This window comes from Vanellus vanellus (genome assembly GCF_965231255.1).
Source record: "Vanellus vanellus genome assembly, chromosome: 1".
Lineage (NCBI taxonomy): Eukaryota > Metazoa > Chordata > Aves > Charadriiformes > Charadriidae > Vanellus > Vanellus vanellus.
The window spans coordinates 117259606-117273243 of NC_138905.1; positions in this window are offsets into that span (position 1 = coordinate 117259606).

Sequence of the window (13638 nt, forward strand, 5' to 3'; positions counted from 1 at the left end):
TACCAGGTTTCTAATTCACATTTTCTGTTTTGCCTCTCTTCACTTTGCCTCATAAGTTCTGCTGCATATCCATTTTCAGATGTGATGACCAGAACAGCGTGTCTTGTTTAAGATGTGTATTTATATATTGGTAAAGAATAATTTCTGGTTTATTCTCTATTCCTAATCTTTTCTAATATTCAGTTCATTGTTTTGACCACCACTGAGCCCAGAGCTCTTTCCCAAAACCTATTCACTATGGGTCTGGATATTTTTTTAATTAATACACAGCTATCTTAGAGCTCATTAGTGTGTATGGTTAATTAAGGTTGGTTTTCCCTATATGTGTCACTGTGCTTTAAAAACATTGAATTTAATCTGCATGGCTTACCATCCAGCTGCTTGGTGTCCTTCTGCAATGCTTCATAATCCATTTTGTCTTTTTACCATGCTGAATTATTATCATCAGCAACCTTTCTCCTACAGTTGACTTCCTTTTCTAAATAATTTACGAGCATGTTGAACACAGAGGTGGTTCCTCTCTCACCTGCAAAGGGATCCATGTGGCAACTTTCTTTATGGCGAAGGCTAATAATTTATTCCTGCCTTCTATTTCCCATCTCTTAATCTGATATTAATCTGTAGGAGGACTTATTTCTTACAAAGACCTTTGTTCAGATAGTGTTGCACAAACCCATTTTGGAAGCGCAATATGGTTCACTCACAGCCACGTGCTTGGTGACTCCTTTTGAGGCACTCTAACAGGTTTGTAACTTCCCTCCTCTGGTCATACTGCCCCTTTGCATCATGTCACGGAAGTTCAGTTTTACCTCAGCCAGACTGATTTTCTGGCATTTGCTCATCTGCTTGTTTCAATCTCTATGTAAAGTTTCTATCTATCTGTTCATGCTGCAACCATACCGGCCTGAGAAAGAAAAGAATCCATTTGAAATGACATGTCAAACAGATATAAAACTAAAAGCAGCACCTAAAGGGCCTAAATGCTTGCAGGTAATTTGAGAGTGTATGAAGACAGTATATTGAAGCTTCAAAAATAAGCATACCGTGTATCAAAAATGACTCTGAAATGATTGCTGAAAATGCTGGTGTAGTCAAGCGGCGGAGTAAAGAAAGCTATTACTAGTAAAAAGGCATCCTTCCAGAAGAGGAAGCCATGCCCAAACAAGGAAAACAGAGAGGAGCATTAACTTTAGCTAGTTAAGTATTGTCCTGGTTTCAGCTGGGATAGAGTTAATTTTCCTTCTAGTTGTTGCTGTGTTTTCAGATTTGTTGTGAAAGGAATGTCAATAATGCATATCGTTTTAAGTGTGGCTAAGTAACGTTTATACTATTCAAGGATTTTCTTCAGCTTCCCATAGAAGCCGAAAAGGAGCACAGACAGAAGAGCAGAATGGCCAATGCAATATTCTGCACCATAGACATCATGCTTGGTGTATAAATAGGGGTTGGATGGGGTGGGGAATCCACGATGTCTGCTCAGGCCAGGCTGGGCAACCAATTCACTGGGCGATGAGAGTGACTTGTGTATTTTTTCCAATAATAATAATTTAAAAAATTATTATTATTATTTTCCTTTTCTGTTATTGTTCTGTTAAACTATCTTAATCTCAACTAGTGAGTTTTTTTTTCCCCTTTCCTTTTCTTTCCTTTTCTCCCTCTTCTCCTTACCTTTCTTGGGGGGGGGGAAGAGGGGGTCAGCATGAGGCTGTGTGGTCCTACTTGCTGGCTGGGGTTAAACCACAACAGACTAGCATGGGGAGGTCCCACTGTTCAACATCTTTTCTGTGGGCCATCAAATGAAGCTAGCAGGAACCAAGTCAAAAACCCCCCCCCGAGGTGGGTCTTCACTTAATGGATGGCTTGGTCTTCTTGCTCAAATGATATTTATAGGTGTTAAAATGTTACACGGGCTGAAAGAGAGCATGGACAAGTGCTTTGAGAAGTAACTGTCTATGGAAGTCTACTGTACAACCACATCTAGATTAGGAAGTTTCCGAGCTTCAAGGAATGTGAGGGAGTTTATCGAGAGTATTAGGAAAAGCATCATATATGTTTGTGCACTCTTCTCCCCTGGTATCTGCTTATGGGCGCTGCAGGAGACAGTACATTATGTGGGTTCTTGGTCTGACCCTGTGTAGCTGCTTTTATGTTCTTACTGTTTCTGGTGTAGACATGTCATGTTGTGTGTAGGAACTTTATTGTGACATTATTTTCTCACAATTAACAGTGCTGTTTTGGCTGATAATTTCAAAAGAGAGAAAAAGTTGCTAAGGTAAGTTAAAGCCAAGGCAAAGGCTAAGGCATAGCTACGAGTAGTGCCATAAGGCTGTGTCGGTTGATGCTCAGCATTGAGGGGTAGCTGGAAGCTCAGTTTCATCCTGTGTGTTCCTAGGGCAAACAAAGTGCTGCAGTGTGGTCCATAGACTCCTGTGTGTTTAAACCTAAGAATAAAGTAAATTAATTAATTAGAGTTAAAAAAAAAAGTAGGATCATAGTTATCATGTCTATTCAGAAATTACTATAATTTATATAGGTCTTTCATTCATACATCTTGATGCTTCTGAGAGTAATTGGCATGTTGTTTTGAAATCCGTATGTGTGAACATTATGTGCTACATCGGGTTGTCACAAAGCTTCATCTGCAACATGGACTATGAAGACACAAAAATTACAGCTTACATTTTTCTGCAGAATAGACTTGGTCAGTGGATGTCAGAGTCAAATGCTATCTGCACAGGTTCTTTCAGATATTCCACACAAAGAGGGTTTTATATCAAATCTACTGATTACCAAACTTTATTTATTACCAAATTTACTTAACGTCAAATTACTTATTAGGTTTATTTGGCATTACATGGGATTTTAGTTTAGCAGAATGATACAGCAATGTACTGAAATCACAACACAAACATATTACAGCAATTGCAACATGCAGTTGAGTCACAATGCAAACGTGATTCCCATTACCGGTCTCTATATGCTCACCATCACCACTCTGGATGTCCCCAGATGCTGGGAAGGAATACATGGATTGAAGCCAGCTCAAGTCATTGTTCTCTTTAAAATGTGCTTCATTAGTTGTCCATTTTTTATACTTTATGTTGAGCTGAGCCACGTACGCCCTCCCTGCCCCACGCTGGACTGGCTGAGGAAGTCATTGCTCTTTGTTAATTGTCTCAGGGAGACTCATGACTCAGAGGTGCAGCTGTCTTATCTAAAACCAAGGTTGCTCTCCAGTCTCCCTGGTGTTGAGATAAGTTTAGCCTTCCTTATGATACATTATTCCCTGAGCTCATTGTTGGGTTTGTTTTGCTGTTGTTGTTGCTGTTGTGGTTTGGTTTGGTTTTTTCCCCCTTCTCCTCTGAGCTCTCCTCCTTCTGCTGTCGGTCACAGTGGGCCAGTTGAGCGATGAAAGAAAAGACCTCGAGTTCCTTTTCCAAAAAGAAGCTTACAAGCGTAGTTCTTACTAGTATATTTTTAATGTTAGAAAAACATATGGGAATTAAGCTTTTTTTTATATTGTATTATTTTAATAATTGCACGATGCGTACAATTAAGCTGTTTCATTGTGCTGGTTCTTTCAAGTGCATTAGAGCCCTCAATCTTGTTGGGCACTAGAGGTCTCCTATTTACTCTTTTTCAAAAGACTGCCACTTCATTTGTATTCTGAATACAGCACCCACCAGGTTGCGCTTGCTTACTACTTTATTATTAGAGGTACATCATGTACCATAGACCAAAAAATACTAGCACGAATTAAAAGTCCTACTTACGGAATATTGCTCTTTCCAATACAAGCAGTGACACAGCTTCACTAGCAGGAACAAAGCATAAAAATATTTTCTTTTTCTTAAGAAAAAAAAAGATATGGGACAAAGCAGCTTTTTGTTACTTATTATGCCTTTGGGAAGAGGAGTCTAAAGTTCTCTTCCTTAACTGGCAGCACAGTGCTGAGCATTTGAGCCTGGATAGACTCTTTTAGGTAACTGGGTACTCTTTCTGGTACATTGATAGCAAAAGAATAATTGGGGAAGTGATACATAAAAACATATACATTGTCTTATACATATGACTCCATTGAATTTTTGTTTCTGAAAGATCAAGGGAGTTCAAAATACAGCAATACAAAGGAGAAATACGCACTTGCAATAAATCCTGGAGCATTTTGAGGTATACATTTGCTATGACTTTTATGACGTGCTTGACATTTTCCTTCTGCCCAGCAACAGTTTGTTACAGCCTTTACCACAAGAAAGACTGTCAGTGGGAGGTTATCAGACACTAGAAGTGCTACTGCTGGAAGATGTCGTCTGCAGATATTGCTTAAATTTCTTCCCTTTATCTATGTTTTCCTCCTCTGTTCACCCTGGGGGAAGATAGAAAATGGATTAAAATTGATTGAGCTAATGAGTTTTGGAAAAAGTGCTGAAATATACATTTTCCATGAAACCACAAGTGAGATGCATGCTGGCTACAGTCTAACAGGGGACTCTGAAGATAGAAATGCCCAGATGCAATATTTTTCCTTGATTATCACAGGAGAAGAGTCTTGCATCTCATCTGTGGCACCATTCATTGTGAAATCTAAGAACTTCTTACAAACAGTAATGACTGAAGCAACAAAGTTTAAATGTTCAATTCGGAGTGACTATTCCTCTTCTCTAGAGGGAGCATCTGAGGCACTCAAAACCCATAACCCTTGCTTTCATGCAGGGAGCTTTTGGCAAGGGTAGAATTATGACCTAGGTCCCTTGTCACCCAGAGCTACCATCCCTGGTTCCCAGTTAATCTTTTTCATCTTTAAAGCTTGGACTGATTCACTGGGCATCTGTGCTGAAAACCGCTTTAATTCCAGTGCCCAGCAGCGTCCCAGCCCAAATTCGGAGTGCAACGTTCATCCTTGGAGGGTGTTCCAAGAACCAACTGAGCAAAGCCCTGAGCAACCTGGTGTGATCCCAGAGCTGGCATTGCTTCGGGTGGGAAGTACCAACATCAGCATCCCGCAAGCCTGGTGCTTGCCAAGCAGTCTGGTGGTGCCATTTCCAAATCCTGACGGGAAGGGATCCCCACAGGAAGCCCAGTGCTGAGGCACCCGGCTGATTGCACATGGACCACAGGTTTATGCCACCCGTACACTACATCAGTGCAGGGGCTTCAGACCACAGCCCATCTGCAGATGGGTGCTGAGCCCCCCAGAAGTGAGAGCTTGCTGACTGTGGAGCAGGAGTCCTGGGAAACACCTGTCTCCCTACCAGTACCTAGGAATGAGTGTGAACATGAACTTAAATCGTGCATCCCTGGGTGATGCTGAGCGCTTCTTTCCCAGGCCACTGGCAGTAGGGCTGCATCTCTCTCTTCAGGCAGAAATGGCATGATGGACAAGGAAGATCACCCTGCAGCATTTGGAAGAAAAATAAATGGGAGAGCTACAGTGGAAAGACCAATTATTGATTAGATATATTCATTTTATCTTCTCTTAAAATTACAGATGCTACAAATCTCGGTCTGGTACCACTAACAAAAGATGACTGATCAATTAGCTGAGATTGTGCCCTGGGATGCTGACACTGTTTGCTAGTTGTAGTACTTAGAGCACTAACTTTAGAGGCTTGTATTTTTGGCTCGCTGAATTTGTAGCTGCATTACAAGTCTATTCACGTTTTTCCAGTTAAATTAAATGACTATTATTTCCTCCCTCTCCTCCCTCCCCCACCCGACTGTTGTTGTTTAATTAACCATAACGTGCTGCTCTTCAGTGGGTGTTTGTTTATAGCTAGATAAATGTCAGTAATATGCTGTAGTGTAAAGTCCTTTAACTGGGAATAGTAAGGTTCTTTTAACTACTACTACGTTTGTAAATAAGAAAAGCTGCCTTAAAACCTATTTTCTGATTACTTTTCTTAATATTTTAATTATTATTTTAAAATAAATGTACAATTCAAATTGGAAGTGAAACATCAATCTCAAACTGAAACCATATGTGATGGGAAAAGAAGATTATGGGAATTTCTTATAATATTTCATCAAGAGGTTTAGTTCCCTAGAAATTCAGATCACATCTGCATCTCTCGGCTTTCTATTTTCCGTCTTTCCCTTTCTTCTTAAGCCTTTGGGAAAACATAAACAAAATAAGTTCATGACCAGCAAAATACAAGGAACACAGATGTAGAATGATCACTTTGATTTCTGATGCTTGTGTTCAGTTCCTCCAAAGTATGTGTGATATCTTGAATAACAAAGAATTTACTTTACCAAAAGTGCCATTGAAGCACTTTAAAAGCTGGTCCCTAAATGTTTTGCAATCATGTCTTCAAAATCATCTTGATTTTAATATAATTTCATGTAAGAAATACCTGATTTCACTTTGCATGTGTGGAATGAAGTGGATAGTTAATTGATATTTGGGGTACAAGCTATCCTAATATCTGCCTTTTCTTGGTAAGGAAGAGTACAACGAACTATGTTTGCAGTTTCCTCCCCTCCCTAAATTTTACAGACCTGGAACACAAATCCAAGGGGTACAGTGCAATCCAGTGCCTAGAATAAAAATACTCCTGCTTAAAAGAAAAAAAAAAAAAAAAAGAAGAAGAAAAGGAAAAGAAAAAGATAAAAGGGCAAGAGACAGAAAGGAAGGTTGAAAACCACCGCAAAGACAGAATGGGATTATAATGGTCTAGGACACTGCACTACGTTTTCCCCTACAGTAAATCAATAGACTTTCCTTTTCAGGCTACCCAAAGTGCTGCTGGCAGTCTTGTCCCATCACATATGCTAATCCTGCCTCCTCTGGGGCCCAAAGACTGTTTATGGCCAGGCTGAAAGCCATTTGTCAGTACAAATCCAAAGCTGCACCAGCTTATGCACATAACCGCACATAACAGCAGTGCCTTTCTGCCTCGCGGAGCAGTTCGCACCAGCCCTGGTGAGAGCCCTGGTGGAGGGGAGCCAGCTCCGATGGGGATGTGGCCCCGCAGAGGCGCTGGGCTGGTGTTGCACATGGAGCGATGCACTTCACTCATAGAAAGAAGCAGCAATACACTTATTGATATAAAACAGGGATTTAACAATTTTTGATAGAAAATGCAACAGCATTTTCAACAAGATTGGATGGCAAGGCACACTCGATTATTTACTGCATAGAGGACAGGGTCAGACAGAACTGTCAGGGAGACCCTCCTGTTGAGTCAGGAGGTTCAAAAAGGACCCCCTTGCTTTCTAAACTCCTTCTCAGAGAGGAATCTAGGTGCAGCTGGATCCAATCCTAGTCCCAGACTTGGTCAATGGTTTATGTCTAAAAGACTACATGTGTGCAATCAATCATTTTTATCACTTAGCTAAGTTTTCAAAGTTTAGCATGCTATAAACCGCTTACCAAGGATCTGTTGTGGCAAGGAATCTCTGAATCTTGAGAAGTAACCTTGAGAGGTGTCCCTACTCAAGGGGAGAGCCTGGTGCGCTGCCTGCTGCCGCGCAGGAGAGCTCAAAGGGCTCTTGGGCTGTTCACTATTTATGGGGGTAACATGATTGACTTACAGCCATATTCGCACATCGACCACAGTACCAGTATTGTGGGTACGTGGGCGCGTTGCTCAAGTTAGCCCTTGGCTGTTGTGTTGTCAACTGTCTCCCCAAAACCACATAGAGCTGGATGCAGCCGTCACAACTAGATCTACCCGTCACGACTAGATGCACCCATTATGGCCACCACGTGTGGTTATCGCTTGGGCAGGGTTATAGGAGATAAAGGTCAGGTTGGCAGTGGAGCACACCATCACAGCTGGGGAGGTCTCTGCCCAAGCCTGGCAGCAGAGCTGCCCTTCATGATGGCTCTGCACCCAAGAGCACTGCCAGGACAGGGCTGGAGCTGGAAACATCTCAGGTCCTGCACTGTATTGGCAGGGTTGATAGTTAGGACAATTCGCAGCTGAAGCACTTCCAAGTATAGGGCTTTGCAATGCTATTTTTTTTGTTAACTTCTTTAAAAAATGGATTTTCAAGGGTGACTTTGTTCCTCTGTAGGAACGAAGGCAATTGCTATGTCTGCTTATAAGCTGGCAGTCTGTTTCAATGTTGTTTTTTTTCTATCTGACTTGGCAGGACTGAGGAGCCGAGGAATATGGGCACCAAAATCAATTTGTCTGAACAAGACATCTCTAATTGTACTGTAATGCTTATCCAGACTCGTTCTCTGTCATGGAAACACGCTGAGGGCATTTTCACCTTGCTGAATGGCCACCGTGCAGCAACCCATAGCCGGTACAGTGCTGTACAGTGCTATGGGTCCGGGCTGCCTCCGAGGTGGCTCAGGGACCCCCCTGTGCTGTACTGAATTACTGAGTCTGGAACAGCTTCTGTCTTCCTCAATGACTGCTGTATTTTGTGTATATTTTGCATTTTATTTAAACATAGCACTGTTCTACTAGCTGTAGACTACATCTGGAAGGTTTATTGCTTGCACTGTCTTACTTCAGACCCTATGCTGGGATTGGCTTTTTTGGGTAAGAGGCTCCCGGTCCCCATTTTATCACCAGAAGCCGTAGATACTCACCACAGGGGAGAAATCCCTTTTCTTAAAAACATAAAATTTAAATGAGGGGAAAGCAGAGAGAACACCAAAAACAGATGATCATTGCCATCAGATGTCACGGGAAGAAGTCATGACTTGCCCAGTGTCATGCGGGAAGCATGTGGTAGAGCTTGCTGTTGAAGCCAAACCTATCATGTGCTTTTCACAATGTCCTTTTTCTTTGCTTTTTTTTGTTTTGGTTTGGGTTTTTTTTTGTTTACATGGTGGCAATCTGCATGTTTTGAACCTGGAGAGGAAAGGGGTATTTGTGATTTATCTTGTAACACCTGTACACACATTTATTCGTACTGGTTGTGAAGTTTAGCATGTCTCACATTACAGTTGTAATAGTTGCTGAGAAAGATCACGGACCTAAAACTGTGGAAGGTAGAAGGGCAAGGCATGTACATACACTGGCATACAATGCACAAAGATTTCCGTTGGGAGATAAGCTATGTTTTCTACCACTTATTTCTATTGAAGCAAACTGTCTCTGGCCAGGAAAAGTTGCTTCTCCTGCACCATCATTTTTACTATTGCACGAAAAAGCTCTTTTGAGAGGAATGAAGTATCAGCTCTAGTTACTAAGATTTTTGTGCCATGAATGCGCATACACATAGGCATGTTCGTGACCAGCATATGTATGTGCATGATGCGTCTTCACTCCGGAAATCCCTCTCCAGAATCAGGCCATGTTTCCTCTTTAAGCATGTATGAAAATCCCACCAAACAACTTGGACACAATCCGGCTGTGCGGCAAAGCTGGCCTTTCCCAGGCACGCTGGGTTGGGGATGTGACCATCACCCTGGCTATGCACACATGTTTCAGGAGGGGGAAAAACTGATGTGTGTCTCCAGGGTTGTCCTGGGGGTACCCGTATGCCCACCCTGGAGTGGGGGTTGTGGGTGGGAGGTGTGTAAGCAGCTGCCCGATGCCGGGGCCAGCAGAGCCCTCCTGCTCCTGCTGCTGGCCCAGGGCTCAGGAGCTGCAGGTGTTGCTGGAAGCCGTGTCAGCATCGCCTCTGGGTGCATTTCTTAACGACAGTATAGTGGGACAATGTATAGTAGTTCCCACAAGTAACATACATTGGCATGACATTCAATTTAGCAGTTCTGTATGTGACTTTCACAAGCTCTCCTACTCTGTCTCTGCTGCAGTTTTTGATGCATTTTCTCCCTCTAAGACACAGCTGCTTGAGATTTGGAGTCAGATACCAAAACTTAGTGAGCATGTTAAAACTCTTTTTCCCTCAGGAGTTTGGAATGGCTTCTCCCAAAGTCAGATCCTGAGCTCCCTACCAGTTTTGTTATTTTTAGGAAGATTTTTCTTTTGCTAGCTACCGGCAGAGCAGGGGCTGATGAATCTTTAGACTGTGTCATATACCATATGTGCAATTTTCTATCAGAAAGAACTCTCCACATTTTATGAGATGCAATGCTATTCCTGTCCATGCTATTGTTCACAGACACAAAGCCACAAGGATTATGAGGAAGAAGGGGAATGCTGAAAATATAGAGGAAAACCGGTTCAAGGAAAGTAATCTACTTTTGTAGTTCTGAGATCCCTGAAAAAATATCAAATCAAATGTTAAGACTGTCGGCTGGGATCTTTCTGTTTTTAAAAATACGGTTGGTTAGAGCTTGCCCAGGCGTGGGTCCACATAGTGCGAGCCTGGGCTCCGTCACCCACAGGGAGCAGCACCAAAGCCACTGCTCTGCATGTTGGAGTCGAGGGGTGAGCAGCACCGAAGGGGTACTTTTCTGGGAAAAAGTATGCTTTGCAAAGTATGCTAAAGCAGCAGGCGGCAGTCTCTCTCCAAGACTTCTGGGCTGATCTGTAGCCTTCAGTAGAGTTTGTGCTCAAGTCAGAGCTGGGAACATTGAATTTTTCCACCAGAAAAATGCTGTCCTCTTTGCTGGATGGCAAAATTCATTTTTTTTTTCGCATGGGCTTTGAGATTGTGCAAAGGCATTTTCCATTTCCTTCGCCATTACATTGCCTTTGCCTTTTCATATGTACAAAGCAAAATATTTTGTGCCCTTTTACAAAAGTCAATGCAGTTGCCTTCCTTAAATGACCTTAAAAACAAAGCAAAAAACAATTTGCAAGATGTCGAAATGTCTTTACTTTTTGAAATTCTTTTCCTTATCTTTACCAAAGTTAGAGAAAAATTTATTTGAACCCAAAGTGCATTTTTGATGACCAGACTCCACTCGGGGAAGTGGGAAGTGATCCATAAAGGGAGTCAGACAGCAGGATGAGGAGCGTAGGAGGGATTCACACAATCCATCACTCTAGAAGAAGTGAGTACCGCTTAGTGTCAATAGGAGTGACAATATATGTTTTTTCAGACTTGTGCTGCTCATCTAATTGTTTAAAGAAACATCAATCTAAACTAGAAGACTTCATCAATGGATGCAGCATAACTATTCCCGTCTGTATGATACAAAGCCTATACGATACAGACTTTAGCACCTATCTGTTATCTTGGGGCACGTTAGCTATGCATTTATCCTTATTATTTAAGGATTTAAATAAGGAGAAGACAAATGAGTTCGGAAATTCCTATGAGACTTTGCTATTCTTAACTTTGGTTCTTGGCTCTGCCACAGATGTCTTATGTGACCTTGATCAAATTGCTTAACACCTCTAAAATGGGTTGCGCTGTGTAAATTAGTGGTAATAGACTTCTCTCTGCTTTCACTTGCAGTTTCTATTTTAAGTGGATGGGAAGTGTCATCTGCTTACTTTGGTTCTATATTTTACTCATGAGTAGTGCTTAGCTTAATGTGACCTGACTTCCACTGAAGTCTTTGGTAATCTTACACTACTATTACCACTGGGGACCAGGCAGTTCAGTTTAAATGATGTAGTAAATGATGAGTGCTTGAAAACCTGATATGAGTGACAACCACATTTTAATCTGAAAAAGTTTTTTCTATGCATACCTATCTTAATAAAAAGTTGTGATTGCATGCTTTTACCTAAGCTGGAGAGGTCTGTAGGTTCAAAGTGCTAGATTTCAAAAAGGCCGTTATCACAATCTTTCAGATCTAGCCAAAATAAGACAGAAAATCTCAGGAGGAATCTCTCTTCCATGGAATTTGTAGACCAGTTTTTCAGCCTCTGAGAGTTTATGGGAAAATTATCATGGCTATCAATAATTTTTACCTCTGACACAGTGCCTCATTTGCTGTTTTAGGGTCTGTCTTGGGTAATTTGTTGAGTTGTGAAATCAAGTTTTGTCTCACCTGTTTAAATTAGTAGAAAAAACCTTCTTCTAAGTCTCTGCTTTTGTTTGTGCACGATAGCATTGCAGACCTGTTTCGTTCCTCCATTGCTCAATAGTGAAGATCTCAAAGATCAACTTGGTACATGGAGCTGGAGATGGAAAGGGCAGGATCTGAGTAAATGTGAAGAATTCTTGGCTTGTAACAGTTCAGAAGCTTACTGCATGCATCTGGCCTTGCAGCTGCAATATTTTGTTTCCAATCAAAATTAAGGCTGAAATGCTCTCTTTGAGAAAATGGAGATAGTTGCCTCCATATACTGCTTTTCACAAGCAGATGGAGGTTGATGTTATCTTCTTCTGTTCCCATGGACCGTCCTTAGTTTATAGGATTAGATTTCTCACACAGGCACCCTATCTCTTTTCCTGCTATTGATCTAAACAAAAGCAACAAAAATGTCACAATTTCTTTCTTGTTTTTATATCCTAAGAAAAATCTTTAAGAAACCACTAATGCTCTCACTTTTTCCCCAGAAGGGGACTACCCTGGGACATTTAGGATTCTCTTTGGGCAAAGGAATTAAAGATGAACATCTGTCAGGAGCACATGGATATCTACAGTGGTGCTTTGGTGCAGGTGACCTCTCAAGACTCCTTCCAGTTCAATTATCTGGTCTCCCTATATAGCATTACAATATGTCTAGAAAGAGAAGAAAAGATCCTGCATGTATATATATATCCCATTATTATGGTCTTTTTTCAATAACACTGGAAAGGTCAGATTTGAAGCGAAAATCCCCATGCAACCTTTAACTACTGTGTTGCTATTGATACATTAATCTTCTATATTTTTTTAAAGATCACAACAAAGTAAAAAGCAGCAGAACAAAAGCAGGTGTACGACAGTTGCATGAGGAAACTCGGACAGATGTTTTACCAAGAGCAGAAATTTGAGCTCTTGCACAACAGAGAGAAAAACAGAGTCTTAGTGTGCAGAAATGCTTCATAGATAGGGAATGCATATTTCTGCTTGGGATCACCTGGAAGTACATGGAACCACTGAAGTAGGGATAACAGGCTTGGGTCAATAAGCATAAAGCCAAACATGTAGAAGAACAAATGCATACGAATTCTTGTATGCATATAAAGCAAAAATTTCGCTCCTTTCCCCCGGTGCTATACATTATAATATTTCTTCAGATGGTATAGCTGGGAGTCAGTCTGACAGGCGCTTCAGAATAGATTGTCCCCATCTGCTTTTTCACCTCAGGGGCTAAAACTAACCTCAGAAACCCCCACATTTCTTTATCTAGTTTCAAATGAAAAATAATATTTGACATTACCTATCACGGTAAGTTGCTACTTACAGAGGCAACAGGATTCTTAAATAAATGTAGAAGTCCAGTAATATTTAAAAAAAAAACCTCCACCCTGGCTAAATTGAATAAACATTGATCATCTATTAATATTAAGAATGACACGTCTTGCTGCTGCTTTGGCTCTGGATCAGCATCATCATTTATTAACATTTTGAAGGAGCACTGTAGAATGGAGAATGCTCAAATCTGTACCTGAAAAGTCCACCAAAATCTTCCGGCAGAGAACCTCAGAGGTAAGGAAAGCAGAAACAGAAAGGATGCACAGCTATCAGACAAGACTTATGCAGTAAGTTCAACACCTCATTTTACCCACTTTATATGCATTTTGTATAAATCAAAGGTCACATTTTAAGTCTATGTTAAATCATCAAATAGCTCTTTTCAAAATGTCAGCAATTCATTGCACAAATAGTCTGCCAAATAATAGTTAATCAATTGTAAATGGCATGCAGATTCTCATGTA